General features: G+C 37.7%; 1 long non-coding RNA gene across 1 annotated transcript; it reads right to left on the bottom strand.

Annotated features, from left to right (window-relative positions):
* Positions 1–809: 809 nt before the first annotated feature.
* LOC118499726 lies at positions 810–20584 on the bottom strand. The gene is made up of 3 exons (XR_004902248.1): positions 20416–20584; positions 11898–11903; positions 810–822 (listed from the first exon to the last, which is right to left on the bottom strand). It is a non-coding gene; the product is annotated as an uncharacterized LOC118499726 (long non-coding RNA).
* Between the last annotated feature and the right edge of the window lie 721 nt (positions 20585–21305).

Below are 21305 nucleotides of genomic sequence, written 5' to 3' on the forward strand. Positions count from 1 at the left end.
TAGTTACCCTTTGGTTTTCTGGCCGGCACTCAATCCACTGAGCCACACCAGCCAGGGCCCAAAATGTTGCTTTAGGTCATGTCTTTCCTTGAGGATGCTTTAAGTAACGTGTAGGCTCTTTAGGGTGTGAATACAGTGGCCCAGCCAGGTCCCATTTGTCTTAATTTATCTACCTTTCTAGGCCCTAGTGAAGGTATCTTCCCATTCAAGTCTAAAGCTTTTACTTTTAATACACCAATATCTTTTAATGACAAATAAAGCCATTAAAAATTTTCTGTATCTGATTTTTGGCTTCCCATAAGGATGGAAGTCAGAATAGGTCGCTAGCTTTCTCTCTTCAAATCAACCTCAGAGACACTAGAAGTGAAAAGAAAGCATGGCTTTGAGAAACCAATAAAAATGGCACAAACCTCTTGGAGAGAGTGAATGGTATGGTGAACTCCTATGTATGGGTGGGGTGAGGGTGGAGGTTGAACTGAAGACAAAAGGAGTAGCTTGAGGAAGACAGTGCAGGTGCAATGAGAAGACAGGTTGGAGAAAACCTTTTGTGTTCTCTTCTTGCTTCTTTCTTACATGGTCTTGAGTCAATAGTTGACAGATCCCTCACCACAGAAATCAGCTATTATGGCCCAGGTCTCTGATGCCAGGACCTTTAGGTTATTAGGACAGAGCAAAAGCTTTATAGAAGTGAGGAGTTTAAAAAAAAAAGTGCTAGTATTGTCTTCACTTCTGTTCCTCTAAACACCCAGGGCTGATAGATTGCCATGGGAGAGACTAACTAACCACAATGGTTATTCTTGTAAGTGGTTTAAAGATGAATCACTGACCCAAACAGGTGCTTCATAAAGTGTCAAGTATGATGTATATATTAAAAAGTAAAGTAAAAGCAAAACCTCTCATACCCAGATGCTATAGTAAAATTTGAGAAGATCAGAGACAAAGAGAGAATTATAAAATTTTCTAGAGATAAATAGCAAAACACCTACAAAGCAATAAAAATCAAACATTTCAACAGCAACACTAAGAAAACAATGGCTTAATATTTTTAAAGCATTGAAATGGAATAAATTTAAACCAATAATTTTATATCCAGCTATAGTGACAATTTAAACATGAAGCTATACATAGAATTTTAATTACCTCTTTCAAGTGTGTTCATGGTATAATAGTAGTTCAGGGCTGACAGGGCAATTTAATGGTTTGGGTGGCCCAGGCCCCTTTGATCATCTAAATGTGATATCCCTATCATGCTGGTCTTATATGCATGATCTATGGTGGCTATTCTAGCCATCACCACTATCTCTACACTTCAGTCATCAAAAATGAGACAGGGGTAGCCATGCCCTTTCCTTTTTTAAAGTTACAACTAAGAGATGAACACATCACTTTTACTCATATCCCATTGACCAGAACTTAGCCATGAGGACTTATCTAGCTACAAGTGAAGCTGGGAAGGATAATCTTTATTTTGGATGGATGTGAGTCCAGCCCAAAATTTAGAGGTTCTATAATAAAATGGAAGAGAGAAAAAAGAGGATATTATTGCCATTACTATCCCAAAATATTCCCTTTAAGATAGGGAAAAGACAAGAATGTCCATTAGCACTATTACTGTTTAACATAATTCTAGTGAATGCTATAGAAAAGAAAAGGAAGTGGTGTGTATAATGCTTTGTCAAGAAAGAGATGGAGCTGTCAATATTATGGATGATATGCTATACCTAGGAAGAAATAAGCTACTTGAACAATTAAGGGATTTTAGATAGGTTGCTGGATATGTTAATTTATTTAAAAATAACTGTACTACTCACCTAGAAAATACAATAAAATGAGATGTGATTCATAAGTCCAATGAAATTGAAATGTATTCAGGAACTAACAAAGAACACAAAACATTTTTGAGAAAAATTTGAAACTGAATAAAGGATGCAGAAATAAATCTGAATAAATAAATTTTCAATGACTCTGAATGGATATTAACATTTGTAAAAATGTTAGCTCTTTCCAAGTTCATCTATATAATCAAGGGAAATCTCAATCAAATTCCTGGTTGAAGTTACTATAAAGTTTATGTGAAAGAATAAAGGTGGTTAATCAGTCCTTAGGAGAAAAAGAAAAGAGGGATTCTTGCCACACCAGACATTAAGACATACTACAAAGTCACAGTAATTTTTAAAAGGTGGTATTGGGATAAGAACAAGAAAATAGGCCACTGAAATAGAATAAACAACTGAATGAATTTGTATATGATAAAGATGGCACTATAGTACATGATGTTGGGAAAACTGACTTCCCATATAAAGAAAAAGTGCTACCTATCCAATACCATATGCAACTGTGAACTCCAGATGGATTAAACACCTGAATGTGCACTAAAAGTTAATAGAAAATAATGTAGGAGAATATTTTCTTTTCTTTTTTAAAAGATTTTATTTATTTTATTTTTAGAGAGGGAAGGGAGGAAGATAGATGGAGAGAGAGAAACATCAATGTGCGGTTGCTGGGGGTCATGGCCTGCAACCCAGGCATGTACCCTGACTGGGAATTGAACCTGGGACACTTTGGTTCGCAGCCCGCGCTCAATCCACTGAGCTATACCAGCCAGGGCTTGAGAATATTTTCTCATATGGGGGTTGAAAGGACTCCTGACACCTTCACAAGCATATACCATTAAACAAAACTAAGAATTTTCATTCAGTGAAAGATACCACGGACAAGGTTAGAAGTGACAGATATGGAGAAATTATTTGACAATACCTAAAACTGACGAGGGACTAAAACCTAATAGATAAAGAATGGGGGATATCTGCAGATTAACCAGAATTAGGGACTGCAACATAAAAAATGGACTAAGAATATGAATAGCCAATTTACAGAAGGTTAACAAACACCAAAGAGTAACTCAAATTAGTTATTCATCAGAAATATAAGCTGAACCCTGGCTGGCGTAGCTCAGTGGATTCAGTGTGGGCTGCAAACCAAAGTGCCGCAGGTTCAATTCCCAGTCAGGGCACATGCCTGGGTTGCAGACCATGACCCCCAGCAACTGCACATCGATGTTTCTCTCTCTGTCTCTTTCTCCCTCCCTTCCCTCTCTAAAATAAATAAATAAAATCTTAAAAAAAGAAATATAAGCTGAAATTACAGTGAAATATCACCCCTCACACACTAATCTGGCAGAATGAGAGAGATGTGGAGTTACAGGGACCCTCACTCATGACTGGTTGTAGTACACAGGTTGGTATAGCCATCCTAGAGAGTACTCTTGCAGGAAATGATCAGATTAAGTGTGTATCCTAGGATCCAGGAATTCTCTTTGTGGGTGTTTCTCACAGGAATTCACACACAGGCCCACAATAGAACATGCACAGTAGTATTCGTCATAGCACTATTTGTGGGAGTTGGAGGCAAATGGTCTGTCACTGGGGTAGAGGATAGACATAATGTTCTGTATGGAATATTTCATGGAATACAGCCAGAGCACTTCACTAAATGTACACACAGCAATCTGGTGTCTTAAAGACACAGAGCTGAGTATCTAAAATAAGGAAGATTTATATCCATAGCTCAATACTATTTATATCAGGCCATAGGAGATGCACACAAAATCAAAATAAACATTTTACAAGAATAAACACAGATCAGAGAATATTCATCAAAGATCCTAGAAAGGTTGCAGGGCTGGGGGCAGGGGAGTTTACAGGGATGAGAGTGGGCATGGGAAATAAAGTGAATCAACAGATGAAAGGAGACAGGGCCCCAGCACAGACTATTGCTGGAGCATGTACTTTGCTTCTCTCCTGAAAACACTGGAATGGATTGGTCCATCAAGGAGTCCTGGCCTTGCAGGAACATTTCAGCAAGGATGGGTGGAAGATGGCGGGTGACTGTTGATTTGAGACAGGTGGACAGGTGAAGAGGCCGCCTGATAGGAGATCTGCTACTGATATGATCCCAAAGGGAGAGCGCTGGAGGCTGGGAAGACCACCGTCTTTTTAGTTCTGCCTGCATTTCCATAGGGAAGCATATAATCTTTAGATTAAAAAAAAATCCAAGGCTCAGTGCAAACCGCATGGGGGCACTTACTCCTCACCGAAAGTGAAGGAGAAGTCTAGAAGTCTAGAAGTGTCAGAAGTCTAGAGTACACAGTGGAGACATGCAGGCTCACTTCACCAGGGAGTTTCTGACTCCACAATTAATTGGCTGCACCTGCGCTAATTTCCTGGCATGTAATTTGTCTCCATGAGAGGGCAACCTTCAAAATCCTGCAGTGCATCAAACACAGCAGAAAACAGTGAAGTTGAAGGGGGAAAAGAGTCATCCCAATTTTCAAATCATCTCTGAAATAATAGTAAATGGTACAATACTGGCATAATGCTATATCTGTTTCCTCAGATTCCTCAGAAACACTTTGTATTTATACTTCAAAAATATTTAAAATCTTACGTCTTAAAAGTCTTCCGAAAGCCTAAAATGCCATGTTTTAGAAAGCTCCAATTTATTTCTTCCTAAAGCTGTGTTGTTGTTTCATATTTTGCTATTGCAAATGACTTCAAATCAAAGCCACTTGTAATGATATGGAATAAAATAACCTAATATTTTTAGTATAGCTGTAATAAGACCAGTTTAAGAACATAATGGCTCTAGAGGATAGCATCTTTTATAAAGACTTTAAAATACTAAAATCAGTATTATTTTATTTATCATGAATAAAGCTCATTAGGGTAGATAAATTACCTTCAATCAGAAAAAGAGAAATCTTTCAAGTGAAAGTTTCCAGAGAAAAGTTGGTGTTTGAATTGGATTTTGAAAAATGGATAGATTTTTGGTGGAGAAAAGGTCAAGTAAGGCAGAGGAAACAATTTGAACAAAAGATCAGGAATAAGAAAATAGAAGCCATCTCTGGAAAATGGTGAGCAGTCCCATTTGTTAGGTTGTAAGATCATTTATCACAAGAAGTACCAATGAAATACATACAAAGTACTTGGTGCTGTCCTACAGGCTTAATGTATTAATGTACATTTAATTGTTATACAGCCCTAAGAGGAAGCTTTTCAGGTGAAGAATCTGAGACATAGAGAGATGAGGTCTGAGGTTGCACAGGTCATAAGTGGCAAGCCCAGGATATTGAACCCTGGGGCTGAGGTCTTGATAATAACAAGGAGTGTAGTCTGGGTGTCAATCCTAATGTTTCATCTCAATTGAGAGGCAATTGAGAAAGACTGAAGATTAGATTCTGAAACGGCAGTATTGCATGACCTATGTATGACAAGTTTAAGGAAACATATTTTGTAGGATGAATATAGGAACTAAATGAAGTCAAGGGACCAAGTCTGATTATCTATATCTATCTATGATAGAGGTGATAAAGAGTGGGTTGAAGAGGTGAGAAGGGAGGAGAAATTAGAGATGCATCTAGAAAATCTAGCCTGAGTGACTTCACAATGGTTTGATGGTGTCCTTCTAGGAAATAGAGAAACTGTGAGGAAGATACGGTTTGGAAAGAGGAACAGATAAAACTGGTTGAAAGTCAAGGTGGAGATATCTAGCAGGCTTCCCAAAATACAAGTTTTCTGTTTATTAGAGCAGGACTAAGCTGAAGGTTAAATTTAAGAGTCACCCAATTGAGGAACAATGGAGCTCACCCAGGTATTCGGGTGTGTTCCCAGAGGCTCACAGCAGAAGGGACTGAACTGAGAATTGGACTATATAGAAAAAATGCCCACTTTTTTTCAATGGTTTTCAACCTTTCTTTTGATCTGAGACACATAACATACTCATGCTACTAACAGAGCCTTTGCTTTAACTGATTATAATGTGACTCGCTTGGGTTCTAGGATAAGGTCGCATAACCAGAGCTGGTGTGAAGGCCCCTTTCAGATGTTGATAATGAAACCCTCTTGTTTCTATGTAAGGTGTCTGTTCAGTGGTGGGCCCACTTCTTATAGCTGTGGGTCTTTAGCAACAAGTTTTTATTTTATACTTTCTGGCTTTCCTGTTCTTGAGAAAATGCTGCTGGTGTTGGTGCCACCGCTTTTAAAATAGAACTTGTCTCTTTTCCCCAGCAAAAAATGACATTTTATTCTGGCTTGCCAGTGGTCTCAAAAGAAAATATCTTGTTCTGTGTGTTTGCCACTCTAGTGAATTCCACAGATGTACCATTTTCAAATTCAAGAAATCGCTTACATATATTAGAAGCTCAAGATGGCATGAAATTTATTTATACTTAAAAGGCATCATAATAATGCATATTTTGTAGGTGAACTCTTAATCTGTTTTGCATATGTTATCGTGTGTCACTCATTCATTTACTCTGCAAATGTTTGCTCTCACCTATGGAAGTAACAGTGTGGTTCTGAGTGCCAAGGTCAGTGTGAGCTAGGCTGGCAGCACTCCTGTCCTCAGGGCATTTGGACTTACAAATGAAAAAACTTCAAGTTTTTTGTATTTCCCTAAAAGAAAAGAACTATTAAAGAGGAAATTTTAAAAATGGAAAAATTTAAATTTCTTAATTACCCAAAAACATAAAAACCAGGTAAATAATGTGAACTGGTTATTTATAAAGGAAAAAAATGTATGTGAGAACCATTGGTTGCTTATGTGTGGGGCTCAGACTGAGTCAGATTATTCCAATGATGTACTGAAACGTTGTATGTTCTGAAAATGTGCTTTAATAATGTTAGCTGACGAGAAAGAGGCATGAGGAATTTCGCTTCCTGTCAGGTGTCTATTGCGTGGTTGTGGCTCACAGCAGAGGAACCAGTCTTACCTGGGAATGATATCTATCTGTTCAGCTCTGCTTAGCCTTGATGACGGCCTTTATAAAAAGGTGTGTTCCTGAAATGGCAACTTGTCCTTAGTCTGCAATTTTAGGTTTGCGATCTCTTGTATTACATTCTAATTCTTTAGCTGTCCTTGCTTTTGATTAAATATCTAGATTTTTTTTGAGACATTGGCCTGTTTCTACATCTCTATCCCTGCTTAACTGACAAATCCTATAATTTATGCCTACTTAAAAAAAAACTCCAAGTAGGCTTTGTTTAATTTTAACGTATTTTCTCTGAAAAATGTAAGCCGCATTCATCATATTAATGTAATTGTATGTATTTAAATTATTTTCTGGAACAGGATTAAAATAATTAGGACAAAACCAGTCATTCCAATGTGCAGTGTGATCTGTTGTTGCAACAGCATGCAGCTGTTCTCAGAAAGGTACAAGGAAAAATATCTTCTTTCAACTCACTGCCACAAAGGGTCATGTTTGGTGGGTGCTCAGGGAGACAAGAGAGATTCATAGGTCCACAGCTGCTAATAACTTGCTTTGGGGACTAGGGAAAAACCATTTCACTTCCCACTGGCTGGGTCTTCATAGCTGGCACAGAAAGGGTAATTAGGCTATTGTTTGGATAAGGTAGGAAAGAGAATTCTTGCTCTGCTGGTTTTACTCTAATAATCCAAACATAAAACATGATATTGACTCAAATCATCTGAACCAATAATCAAAATATGATATTTGTTCAAATGATCCTTCAAACTTTTATCTTTTGTGCATGTTGGAAACTGAACTGAAGCCAACAAAAGTACCTGTGGAAGAAAAAGTGAAGATGATTGGCTGTGAGCCCTGGCTGGTGTGGCTCAGTTAGTTGGAGCATCATTCCATCAACAGAAAGGTATTGGGTCCATTTCTGGTCAGGGCACATACATAGGTTGTGGGTTTGGACTCTGGTCTGGGTGAGTACAAGAGGCAACCGATTGATGTTTCTCTCCCTCTCTCACCCTCTCCCTTCCCCTTCTCTGAAATCAATAAACATGCCCTCAGGTAAGGGTAAAGAAAAATATATAATTGGCTATGAGAGGGTCAGCATTAGTAATACAACCTTCTTAGAGAAAGCACAAGAGAAGACTGAGTCATCTTGACCCTTAGTTTTAGTTTTAATATAGATTTAATTAGGTTTATATTTTAATTGCATATCCATAAGATGTTAAATATCATTAGAAAGGCTTAATAGAGTTCATGAAGTGATGAAATAGGTTAAAAAATGTCATCTAGGTCAAACATAAAAGGTCCATTATCACAATACACACACTATAAAGGCATCCTTTCTCTAACTTAGATAATCAATCCGTTAGAGTCAGGTGCTTTTGAACACAGGTGGAAAAATGGAACATATTCAAATATGCAAAACATAATTAAAGGAACATTTTCCAAGGGAAAATTAATTAAGATGGGTAAACATATGGTTATCTCCTAACTAAAAAGTGAAATTACCATTGGCACATCACTTAGACTCTGAGTGAGATTTCTAGTTTATTACATATGTGAGATGAAGTGGTACAGTAATCAATGTGTTTGGTATAGAGCCATGCTAAGTAATTCAGTGAATGAAAGAGTAAAAGAAAATATTCTCTTACAGAGTGGTGACTCAGAGGTGAAATACTAAACAACAGCATTTCCTTACTAATAGTTCTGGGGGAATACCATGTACATATCTGTATATAATAGAACAGAAAAGACAATGACTAAAACATAAAAGGTCTGAAATGAAGTGTTTTATTTAACAAGAACTTTCTTAATTATCAAAATGGTTTTGATTTAAATGGAAATCTGAGTGCTGTTCATTGACTCCAGATCAAAAATGCCTCCAAAATCTTAATTTTTTATCTGTTGCTCTAGTAGGATACAGAATGGATATTTAATTTCTGTAATATTTTTCTAATCATGCTAGTACTATTTGTTAATCCCCAAATGATTACCTTAGATTTTCCATATGGACATCCAACTTTTTCATATTTAGCTTTGGGAACAATTAAGTCTTTTATGTGGGTGTTTCATCTTACTGAATTGTACTCTTCTGAAATTTCAGTACTATTTTTAAAAATGTTGCTTCTGATAAAAAAAATCTATTTTACCTATGGAAAGAAATGGTGAAATGTGCTGGACTTTGAATAATTTAAAATATCTTTTTGGGAAAAAGTTAAATATTTTATATATTTTATGGTAAATAAAATATGTATTTAGAAGAACAATATAAATACTTGATAGATTCCTGGGTCTCTGTTACTTTGGAATACCTTTTTATAAGTTATATATTTAGATCTACAGTATATTTCAGGTGTTTGCTTCTAATGAACATCTAACTTAGAGTGATTTGTATGTCACAGTGGCTTCCATATTTTACTAGTTGTTCTAGTTTAGTAGATTTTTCTTTCCAAAAGACTCTTGCTTTCCACCCCCTGTACAGTTTCTTCTTAGAAAAATGAACAGGTGAACAGACATGCTATTGATTTAGAGACTGGGTTGGTGAAATGGCTTGTGGGAGCTAAGTGTGCATAATAAATAGCAGACCTTAAGCAGGTGATGGTTATTGGATTAGAGAACCTGTCAAAGGCAGCTGTCTCTTAATGTGTAAAAATGAGGGGTTATTCTAAATGTATTAGAAATTTCTTCCTATTTTCAGAATGATTATCTCAGGTTGGAGCGCCTGCACCTTTTATATCAATGTTCAGAAATGGAAGGGGGCAAAATCGCTTGTTCAATGTTTAATGCTTATTTTTTGTACTTATTAAAAATTAAACTGTTATGGATTGAAGTATGCACCAAAGCACCTTTATACTTCATATCTTTTTCCTGAAGGAGATTTAGTGGTACAGCAGTTTCAATTTGACAGAATATAGGTTCAAGTTGTCTGATTCCTACTTATTATTGGTTTAGGGTAAACAGAGCCAGCCTGGTTTCCTTGCCCAGGTGTCTAGGCAACTAAGGGAAGCAGTTTCCCATAACCTTGAATGGCCCTGATAAGTAGTGTTCTCATGGCCTTGAAAGAGACTGGGTCTGATAAAAGGTTCCCATAACATGAAGTGGGCTTGCATGTGCAGAATCACTCTACATTATGCAATATCATGGCCTTCTGTCAGTTTTGTTTGTATCTAGTATTTAAGGGGGTAGGAGCTTCCCACTGGACAAGTGCAGCTTGTGGTGTACATGGATCGCCCACTCTTGAAAAAAGGCATGTCAAGTATCCCCTTAGCTCCACGTGTTTTCTTCTGTCTGCACAAATCTAGAGTGGACCTGCCAGGCCTTGACAGGGTGCAAGATGATAGGCATGCATGATTCACACACTCACACACACACACATACACACACTTTCACATACATGGGCTCCCTGACATAGATGAGTGGGGTTTGCACTAGAAAGTCTCTAGCTTTCATATGATGGTCCTGATGGGTGATTTCTGCCAACTTGGAAAGGGGAAGGGAGCTCCTTTGTTTGACTTGCATTTATTGGAAAACTATTATATGATGGTTTTTTCACAATAACTTTGTGAGACAGATATTTTTATGCAATTAATGAGAATAGTTAAACCATGTATCTAATATTTAATTAAGAAACAAAGGAATATACAGTGGAATGGCAGTCTCATTCCAAAAAATCACTTGACCTCATCTTCACAAGTGCATCCTGTATTCCTTTCCTCATAGTGTAGGAGAAGAATTCTAGAGAAAAGGCAAGAAGAAAATGACCTAAGATTTATGCCTGATTCATATATATATATATATATATATATATTTAGAGGGAGATGAAAGGAGAGAGAGAGAAGCATTGATTTGTTGTTCTACTTATTGATGTATTCATAGGTTGATTCTTGTATGTGCCCTGACAGGGGATTGAATCCACAATCTTGGTATATTGGGACATCATTTAGCCAACTGAGTCACTTGGCCAGTGCCCAAACTATTTCTAAATATTTTTCTTCAATTTTGAATTGTAAAATCATGTTCAAGAGCCATGTCTGGGAGAAAGGTACCTAAAAGGATTCTGAACTGTCCTTGGAAGCAAAAATTGAATCATTGTGTCAGTAAAGGTAAAAACTTTCAACTAAGTCTAAAATCTACATGTACTTAGGGATTAAATTTGTCATATAAATGAGTAGTGAGGAATATCACTCAGGTTAAGTATAACTAATTGCAAAATCAGACTTACTTTCTAATTTTTCTCTTCTCTAGTTTTAGAGCTAGCTGTAAATTCAATCCTAATTTTGAGTGTTAAATATAAAAATAGAACAACTGATAACTTGCATTATACTGGTTCTTAAACTATGGATGAAAGTGTTGAGTATTTTTCATGGTTCCATTTGGGTCTAAAAATATTTTTAGCATATTGAATAAGCATGTCAAGAACCTGCTCAGGACCATAGATATACTTCATTCAACAAATATTTATTGAGAGCTTGTCTCATCCCTGATAGAAGAAAATTGTTTTTATTAAATGATTAATTATGTATGAGGTAGCCTTTTGATTCAAGATGCCTATTTATTTTTCCATTATTTATTTAGAAGCTGTTGTTAAATCCTGTTTCACTCAAGTTTTTTTTTTAATCCAGGAAATGTTGCTAAATTTTATTAAATGCCTCTTTGCGAGGATGATCATGGCTTTCCTGCAAAGATCAAGTAGTATGATAAATAAAATTAGATTTTTGCATGTTGAACCATCTTTTCAGCATGAAAAGAAATGCTAGTGGTCTTTTTTAAGAGACTTTATTTATTTTTAAAAAACTTAATTTTAGAGCAGTTTTAGGTTCACAACAATATTGAGCAAGAGGTGTAGAAAATTTCCATATACTTCTGCCCCCAACACATACATAGCCTCCCTCATTATCAACATCTCACCCCAAGTATAACATTTGCTACAACTGATAAGCCTGCACTGATATATCAAAATCACCCAAAGTCCATATTTTACACAAGGGCTCCCTCTCAGACTTGTATATCCTATAGGTTTGAATAATGTATAATCACATATATTTATCATGGTGGTATCATACAGAGTACTGTCATTGCTTTCAAAAATAAATCTGTGTCTGCCTATTCATTCCCACCCTCAAGCCCTGGCACCCACTGATGTCTCCACAGTTTTGCCTTTTCCAGAATGTCTTCCATTTGGAACCATATAGTACTAATGGCTCTTTTTTTTCATTTTTTAAAAATATTTTTTATTTATTTTTAGAGAGGGAAGGGAGGAAGATAGAGACAGAGAGAGAAACATCAATGTATGGTTGCTGGGGGTCATGGCCTGCAACCCAGGCATGTACCCTGACTGGGAATTGAACCTGCGACACTACTAATGGCTCATTTAATGTAGTTTTTGAGATTTGTGGTACAAAACCTTCTTCATTCACGTTAATTGCTGAATGAATAAGTGACAAAATACTTATCATTCTGCAAATGGAAAGCAATTAAATAGTTTCTGCTTTCTTTGTATAAAATTCTAGGTTGGAAATAATTTTGTCTTTGAATTTTGAAGTTCTTCTTCCATTGTCTTCTAGCTTCCATTGTTGTTGTTGTGGAGAATGTAGTGAGAGACACATATATAAGGGGAGACCTGCCAAAAACAAATGGAATTATCTTCAGGAGTCCAGGCTCTTTGTAATACAGGCTTCCTACACTAGGTGAGTATCTAGGAAACTATCTGTTTCAGCATACCAGCTGGCATTGTTGTGAGAGGCTGCATTCAGCTTCAGTGAATTTTTTTTTGAAGACTCAACACATTTGCCCATTTTGTGATGGGTGATTTATGAGCGCACCTGTACACATCACAATGGATGTTCAGCAGTATTTTACAAAAAAACAGCATGAACCCATGTCCCACCCTCCTATTCACTCATTCTCACCCTGAGCAACTTTTTTTATTTCTCCAGATGAAAAAAATTTCTCAAAGGGGAGCATTTTGCTGATGTGAAAGAGGTGAAACAAAAATATGGCAGAAACACTAAAAGGCATCAAAATCAATGAGTTCAAAAATTGTTTTGAGCAGTGGAAAAAACATCTTGATAGGTATATTGCATCAAATGGAAAGTACTTTGAAGATGACTGAAGTTTAAACATGTAAGAATAAATACAAAATTTTTTATAAATAGATTCTGGGTCTTTTGGGTCCTTCCTCATAATGTTTATTGTGTGCCTGGCACTGTCTTAATCTCTTTATATAAAATAGGTCATCTAATATTTATAAAGGCATTATGAAGCAGATACTGTTATTGAAATTGGGGCACAGAATGGCTAAGTATCTTACTTGAAATTCTATAGCAGTTAAATGGGAAGGGCTGCATAGGAGCCCGGGTAGTCTACTCTGAAAGTTCTTCTCAACCATTAGATTTACCCCCTCTTATGACAATTTAATTCCTGATACTTTGCACATGATCTGTTTTTTAATCTGGTTTCCACTGAGGAGATTCCCATATTATCGCAGGTGTAACTTTCAGTTGCCATGTCTAACTCCTGCTTTCTTCCTGGGGCTTCTCTGATCTCATGGTGTGATGGTCCCATTCCTACAGAAACCCAGCCTGGTCCTCACTCATGTGCAACCTGAAAATGTGAGGGAGTTTGCAGCTCAGGAGATAACAACCATTGACAGAGGGGGGGCCACGAACTGATAATAAATATTCCAGCCTGGTCTTCACATGAACAATTCTGAGGTGCATTCCATATGGTTCCTTAGGGGTTGCTGAGTGGGACAGAGCTCCAGCTTTCCATAGAATGGACCAACCAAATCCTGATTTCTCTTTTCACATCCCTCAGTCCTGCTTTCAGGGAATACATCTTAAGTAAGCTTTCTATTTGCAAGATTTCACCTCAAAAATCTTTGAGGTTAAGATTTGCTTGGGCATGAGCAAGTGGTGGGCAGGCCAAAAGTTGTTATCAGAAGTGGCCCTAGAAAGCAGAGTCTCAGGATAGGGTTCTGGAACTGAATCACTTACCAGGCAGACAGTAGCAGCAAGGATCCCATTGCTGGTGGTTGTGAGGTGGTGAGGACCTTTACATCTCAATTACCAAGCTCACACTGTAGTGGATTGGGGTGAAGTACAGGTGAGGATGAAGTGTTCGGTTAAGAGATAGATAAAGCCTTTGGATAGTGTGGGGCAATAGTAAGGAAAAAGATTACAGATTTGCTGGTTTTAGTTAATACTTTAGCAGCTTTAATTAAGAACATTGACAGGCTTAGTTCAACTAACTATCAACTCAAAGCAGGCTTTGAAAGCTAGAGGACCTCTATAGTAGCATTTTAGGAAGACATCACTTATGGCTGCAGACCACTTTGGCCTAGGGTTGAATTTTATGGGTGGCAGAACTACAAATAAGATGGAGTCTGCAGCCTCAATAGGTCCCTTATGCAAATGATATGGTTGTGATAGAAAAGAAATAGGACATTGAGACCTGACATGAGGACATTTGGGTGGATAAGCCTGAGAATCTTGAACACCCAGGTTCCTATGCTCTCTAGGCTAGCAGAACTCCTTCTGACCCTCCTCTGACCCCCTTAATGAGAGAGAGCATCTTTACCTTACTTAGATATAAGCAAATACCTCAAAGGAGGCAGATGCCTCTAATTATGATAGTTTCCCTCAAGATCTACCCTCATCTCCCTTATTGCTTCCAGATTAATAATGAGGGCCAGGTCACAGCATGGCTTAAGCAAGAAAATACCATTTGTACTCCAGGAGGAAAGCATAGATATCAAACACATTGTACAGTAATACCTATTAGCTGCAGCCAAGAAATATGTCTAGAGGTGGCCCATGGAGGTGCTGGAGCAGACAAGGCAGAATGTACAACTGAAGAGGGAAGAATTTATTCATAAGGGACTTGGTTCTGTGAACTGAAGTCTGATGTCGGGTCATGGTACCACTGCAGGACACCTGCCACTCATTCTTGTGCAACCTAAAAATGCACTGATGCAGAAATGCCTGCCTTCCTTCAGGCAGACTGAGGCACATTCTGTGAGGTACATCAGAGAGTCCCTGGCATGAAGAAGCCCAAGATCCAGAGGAGTGTCCAGTTTAATGATGCACTTTTGCACTGGTTTTTCTCCTCTGCTTTCCTTTTTACAGTTTATCATTACTATACTCTCGAATTTATTTTCAGACAAACTACTGCACAAAAGCCCCTGTCTCAGTCTTGTTTTTAGAGATTAAGCAAGAGTACCTGGGCTAAGATAGCCTATTATTTGGTAATAGGATGCTTGAATTGGTCTTACAATTTTCTTACCTTTATATGTCATTGTTTAATATATTTCATAGTTTTGAATTTATTTTGCTCTATTTTCCCAGTATTTTAGGAGGATGTTTATTTAATTCATTGATTTTCAGGTTTTTTTATTTTTAGTATCTACATTTAATACTATACATTTTTCTGCTTTCATTATAGCCCACAATTTGGTATGTTGTCTTTTCATTATTGGGGAAGGGAAAGAGAGACATTGATTTGTTGTTCCACTTATTTATGCATTCATTGGTTGATGCTTGCATGTGCTCTTATCAGAGATCAAATCCACAACCTTGGTGTATTGGGCTGATGTTCTACCCAACTGAGCTATCTAGCCAGGGTTGGTTAAAATATTATCTAAATTTAACAAAGATGACCTCTTTGAACTATCAATTATTTTAAAGTGTGTTTAAGTATATATAGGAATGGTTTTATTAATCTTTTTATTTCTTTCTAATTTTCCTGCTTTGTAATTTGAAAATATAATTTCTATAATATCCACTTTGCAGGACATCTTGGGGCTTCCTTTGTGGAATAGAATATTGTCTTCTATTCCTTTGTGGAATAGAAGTTTTAAGAGGTATTCCAGGACTTCTGCTCAAGATGGCAGCACAGGTGAACATGGCTTGCCTCCTCATGTGACAATATTGAAATTACAGCTAAAATATAAAACAACCATCACTCAGAACCATTAGAAACTGAGTCGAATGGAAGTCTGGAAACCACAGAATTAAAAAAGCCACATCCATCCAGAGTGTTAGGAGGGGTGAAGATGTGGAACAGTCTGGTCCCACATCCATGTGTGGATGAAAACTTGGGAGGGTTATCTCAGGAGTGAGGAATCCCAGCCCCACACCAGGTCCCCCAGTCCAGGGTTCCAGTATTAAGAAAACAACTCCCCATTACTTCTGTCTTCAAAAACCATCAGGGATTGAATCAGTGGAAGAAATTTGGGGAGCCCCAAGCAGTTACTCTGAAATAACCCACACACAGACTTGCTCAGATTTACTGTCTCTGAGCTCCAGCACTGGGGTAGCAGCTTGAAAGGCACAAGTGGCATGCAGGGAGGAACTGGAGTGTCTAGCATATCAAGGAGACAGCTTGGGGACAGTTTTCTCTCAGTCAGAAAGGTAGAGAGAGGCCATTGTCCCTTTCTGAGCCCTACACTGACAGAGCCGAAGAGCCGGCAGACCTGTGCCACATCTGAGGCTCTATCAACCTAGCTAACATTGTTTGTCCCATCCCAGAGATCCTGAGACTCTGTCCCACACAACTTATGGGCCACCCAAACTATTAACTGAGACTTTTACATATGAATGGCTGGTCCTGGCTCATGTTTTACAACTTTCTAAATCCTATCAAATAACCTACAGCCAGCCTCAGTGAGCCCCCAGCCCCTGCACCTCTTGCTAAGTGGCCCCAGGCCTGGCACTAGCAGCAGCCAGCCTAGATTCACAGTTTAGCTTCACCTGGGAATCTCCAAGCCCAACACAAGTAGCAGCCATCTCAGACTATTTTGGAAATCATTCAGAGTTGCTCCAGACAGAATATAGGTGATTGCTGACCTTGGCCTGCACCACCTGGAAAATCCCAGAGCCTGCATACTCAGGAGACAACTACAAATCATGTCAGAAAACCACCACCCTGGCCCTTGCACAGCTGATTATCCATGGAGGGAGGAGGCAGGGGTCAGTAGTCATAGCCAGTCCTTCCAGCTGACCAGCCTGAGTAAATCCCTCCCATTGGCCTGCCATCAGCAATAAAGGCTCAACTACAAGAAGAAGGTATATTCAGGCCACATGGAAGGCACACTTTGAGTTCCCATCTTGAGTGATAGGGGCTGAACTGGACTCTATAGGATACCTACTGTATTAGGCCATACTGCCAAGACAGGAAATCATAGCAGCTCTACCTAATACATAGAAACAAACACAGGAAGGCTCCCAAAATTAGGAGACAAAGAAACATGGCCCAAATGAAAGAACAGATCAAAACTCCAGAAAAAGAACTAAACTAAATGGAGATAAGCAATCTACCAGAGGCAGAGTTCAAAACACTGGTTATAAGGAACTTAGCGAGGATCTCAACAGCATAAAAAAGATCCAGTCAGAAATCAAGGATAGAATAATTGAAATAAAAAACAATTTATAAGGAAACAACAGTAGACTGGATAAAACTGAGAATCAAATCAATGATTTGCCACATAAGGAAACAAAAAATAACCAATCAGAACAACAAGAAGAAAAAAGAATCCAAAGAACAAGAGTAGTGTAAGCAGTCTTTGGGACAACTTCAAGCATTCCAACATTTGCACCATAGGGGTGCCAGAAGGAGAAGAGAAAGAGCAAGAAATTGGAAATCTATTTGAAAATTTAAATAATGAAAAAAAATCCCTAATTTGGTGAAAAAAAAATAGACATGGAAGTCCATGAAGCACAGAGAGTCCCAAACAAGATGGATTCCAAGAGGTCCCTGCCAAGACATATCAAAATTAAAACACCAAAAGTCAAAGATAAAAGAGATAATCTTAAATGAAACAAGAGAAAAGCAGTTAATCACCTATAGGTAATTACCTATAGGTGTGTCCCCATAAGATTGTCAGCTGATTTCTCAAAAGAAACTTTTCAGGCCAGAAGGGAATGGCAGGAAATATTCACAGTCATGCAAAGTAGGGACCTGCAAACAAGATTGCTCTACCCAGCAAAGTTTTCACTTAGAATTGAAGAGCAGATAAAGAGCTTCCCAGACAAGAAAAAAACTAAAGGAGTTCATCATCACCAAACCATTATTATACAAAATGTTAAAGGCCTTTATTTAAGAAAAAGAATATCAAAACTATGAACAATACAATGGCAATAAATACATATTATCAACAACAGAATCAAAAAAACAAATGAATCATACAGGAAGAACAGAGACAGAATATGGATAGAGTGTTTTGATGGTTGCCAAATGGGAGAGGTGTATGGGTGGATGGGTGAAGAGGTGAGGGGATTAAGAAGTATAAATAGGTAGTTACAGAATAGCCATGGGAATATAAAATACAGCATAAGAAATGGAGAAGCCAAAGAACTTATATGAACGACCAATGGACATGAACAATGGTGTGGGGATGGCCTGAGGGAGTGGGGATAGCTGAGTGGATGGGGTAAAGGGGGAAAACTGGGACAGCTGTAATAGCATAATCAATAAAAAAGTTTTAAAAACTGCTGAAATTTAACAAAAGAGATATTCCAGGCTAGCTTGAGAAAAATGTCTTTTGAATAGTGTTGTTCAATCATGTTCTTTTTTTTTCCTTGAAAGCAAGTTGTGTTGAATCTATCAAATTTGTTTTGTATAGTTTGATATTATATTGTCAGTTATTCTATATGGGTCCAGGATTTTTACCTTTACCTAGCATGTTGTGACTTTTATTATTATTAAATGACTTTCTTTATCTCTAATAATGGTTTCCTGTCCCTGTCTGTTTTGTCTGATGTTGTTTTAGCTTTCTTTTGGTTACGACTCCCTTGTGTATCATTTTACACATTGTTACTTTAATCTTTCTTTTGTTATTTTGTTTACTTTTTAATCTAACCTGTAAGTTTCTATCTTTTAATTGGTGAGTTTAGTATATTTATATTCACTATGGCAACTACTATATTTGAATTTATTTATACCATCTTATTTGTTATTCTTGACTTTTATTTACTTTTCCCTTCTATCCTCTTCTGTCTTGAAGTGAATAGCTTGGTTTTCAAGATCTCTTTTCTCCTCCACTGCTTTAAAAGTTATCATGTTCTTACTTTATAGTGGATGTCTTTTTTCAGCCTTATTGGGGTTATAATTAACAAATTAAATTGTGATATATTTAAAGTGTACAATGTAATGATATGATATATATTGTGACAGAATTTTCACCATTCAGTAAATTAGTACATTTATTGCCTCACCTATTGTAGTGGATGTCTTAACATTTGAAAATACACATTTGATAAAATACATATCTGACTTAATAAGGTATAGAGGTAATTACTGTTTTCTACTGACCTCCTTAATAAGACAAGGACCTTTCTGAGCTTTAACCTGGACAGTGCCTATTGTCTTGCATGTTATTATTGTTCATTATTTTAGTTTAATCTTGTTTTGTAGTTCCCCTTGCAGAACAGCCATCATTATTTTATTGTATATAGTCGAGCTTGGATGGCCATTCTCCTTTTTCACTTCATTCCTGCCTCTTGCTCCTTTCTTCTGGGGTCAATTTCTTCTCTCTTGGAATGTACTATCTATAGTTTCTCTTTTCAATAAGGGTCTGCAGATGGTAAACTTTTTCAGTATTTGTAATTACTTTTTAGTTTATCCTCACTTTTGCATGATAGTTTAGCCAGATATAAAATTTAAGAATGACACTATTTCCTCTGGCATTTTGAAGATTCAGTTAACTTCACATATCTGATTTTACTGCTGAGAAATATGGTGTCATGAAATTACTATTTCTCTATAAGTTACATTTGTTTTCTCTGATTGCTTCTAAGATGTTGTCTTTGTTTTAGGGGTTCTGGAGTTTTGTTATACTGTATTTATAATTGGGTGTATTTTTATTCATCCTGCTCAGGAGTTGCTGTCACTTTTAAATAGAACTTTCAAATCATTAATTAATTCTGGAAAGTTTACAGACATTAACTCTTCAAATATTACCTCTTCTCTATTCTTTAGTCTTTCCTTCTAGAACTTTTATTAGTCAAATATTGGATTGTGGTTGATTAAAATAGCCAGAAAGTACTTGTTATTTCTCTTACAGGTAGAGTGTGATATTGTGATTTATAATAAAAAATATGTATTTGATCTTCATTCCCATTTCTAGCAAAGAGATCCTAACACCCTCGAAATTTCCTGAGTGATAAGAGCCATAGAGATATTTTGTTATTTACTACAAATCACTTTCAACCATACCTGAGTTTGGAATTCACCTAAGGATGGGGGTTGGATGCCAGGGGCCCAGTCATGTGATTGGGGGGCTGGAATTTTTAGCCACCCGCACCTTGGAAGAGGGGAGAGGGCCTAGAGGTTGAATCAGTCACCAATGGAAAATGACTTAATCAATCATGCATATGTACTGAGCCTCCATAAAAAGCCATAGGATGAGGTCTGGAGAGCTTCCAGATTGGTGACTGTGTAGAGTGGCACACTCAGGCCACGGAAAGCATTGTGTCCCTTCTCACATACTTGCTTTATGCATCTCTTCCATCTGGCTGTTCCTGAATTATTTCCTTTCATAATAAATTGGTAACCTAGTAAATAAAATGTTTCTCTGAGTTCTGTGACCTGTCCCAGCAAAGTAATGAAACCCAGAAGGGTGTTGTTCTTGGAGCCTCCAATGTATAGCCAGTTGGTACGGACCCCAGCCCACAGGGTCCGGGTGTTGTGGCTGCGATGAACAAATTTGCACAGACTATAGAAGTTCTGTGGAGAAAAAGGGACAGCATGGCCCCTCTCTAAGTGAGAGAGAGTGCCCTGACCCCTGCCTGGACAGGCTTTTATTGCTTTTCTGGGCACATTACGTCAAGGATGGCCCTCATTTACTATGCACAGGTTCACTGTAGGTGATTACCTTTTACAGATAATAGAGGAAAGAATGTTGCTAATTACTTCAAAGAAAAGGATGTTGTAGATCAAAGGGGAAAGTGGTTGAACTGGTTACACTCCATACTTGGGAGGTTTAGCACAGATTTTAGGAAGTTACTTTAAAGATATGCAGTAAATATTTGCTGCCTCAAACCAGGATGAGGGAGTTTTAGCAAAAGCAAGTCTCATAGCAGCCTAGGTACAATGAAGGCCTGATTCCCCATGGGAAAACCTATCTGTGGGCATGGGTCCTGTGTGCCAACTCGCTCCCCACTGGATTTTCTGAGTTAGGGGCTGGGCTGCATTCCCCATAACACACAGAACGGTTCCCTATAGCCAATTAGTCAAAATTCAGGTGACAACCTAGACTTGTTATTGGGGTCTGAAGTGTGTGTGTGTGTGTGTGTGTGTGTGTGTGTGTGGTACAGCCTTGTAGGGCTGAGCCCTTAAGCTATGAGATCTAATGCTATCTACAAGTAGATAATGTCAGAGTTGAGTTAATTGCTTGGTTGTAAGGAAGAAAACACACACACATTGCTGTTGGTGTTGGAGTCTAAGAAAGTCTAAATCATGTCCCTTGGGATATATGGTAGATGTAGGAACTTACATGACCAACAGAATGTGGCAGAAGCAATGCTCTGGCACTTCAGAGATTAGATTA

This window comes from Phyllostomus discolor, chromosome 1 (genome assembly GCF_004126475.2).
Source record: "Phyllostomus discolor isolate MPI-MPIP mPhyDis1 chromosome 1, mPhyDis1.pri.v3, whole genome shotgun sequence".
Lineage (NCBI taxonomy): Eukaryota > Metazoa > Chordata > Mammalia > Chiroptera > Phyllostomidae > Phyllostomus > Phyllostomus discolor.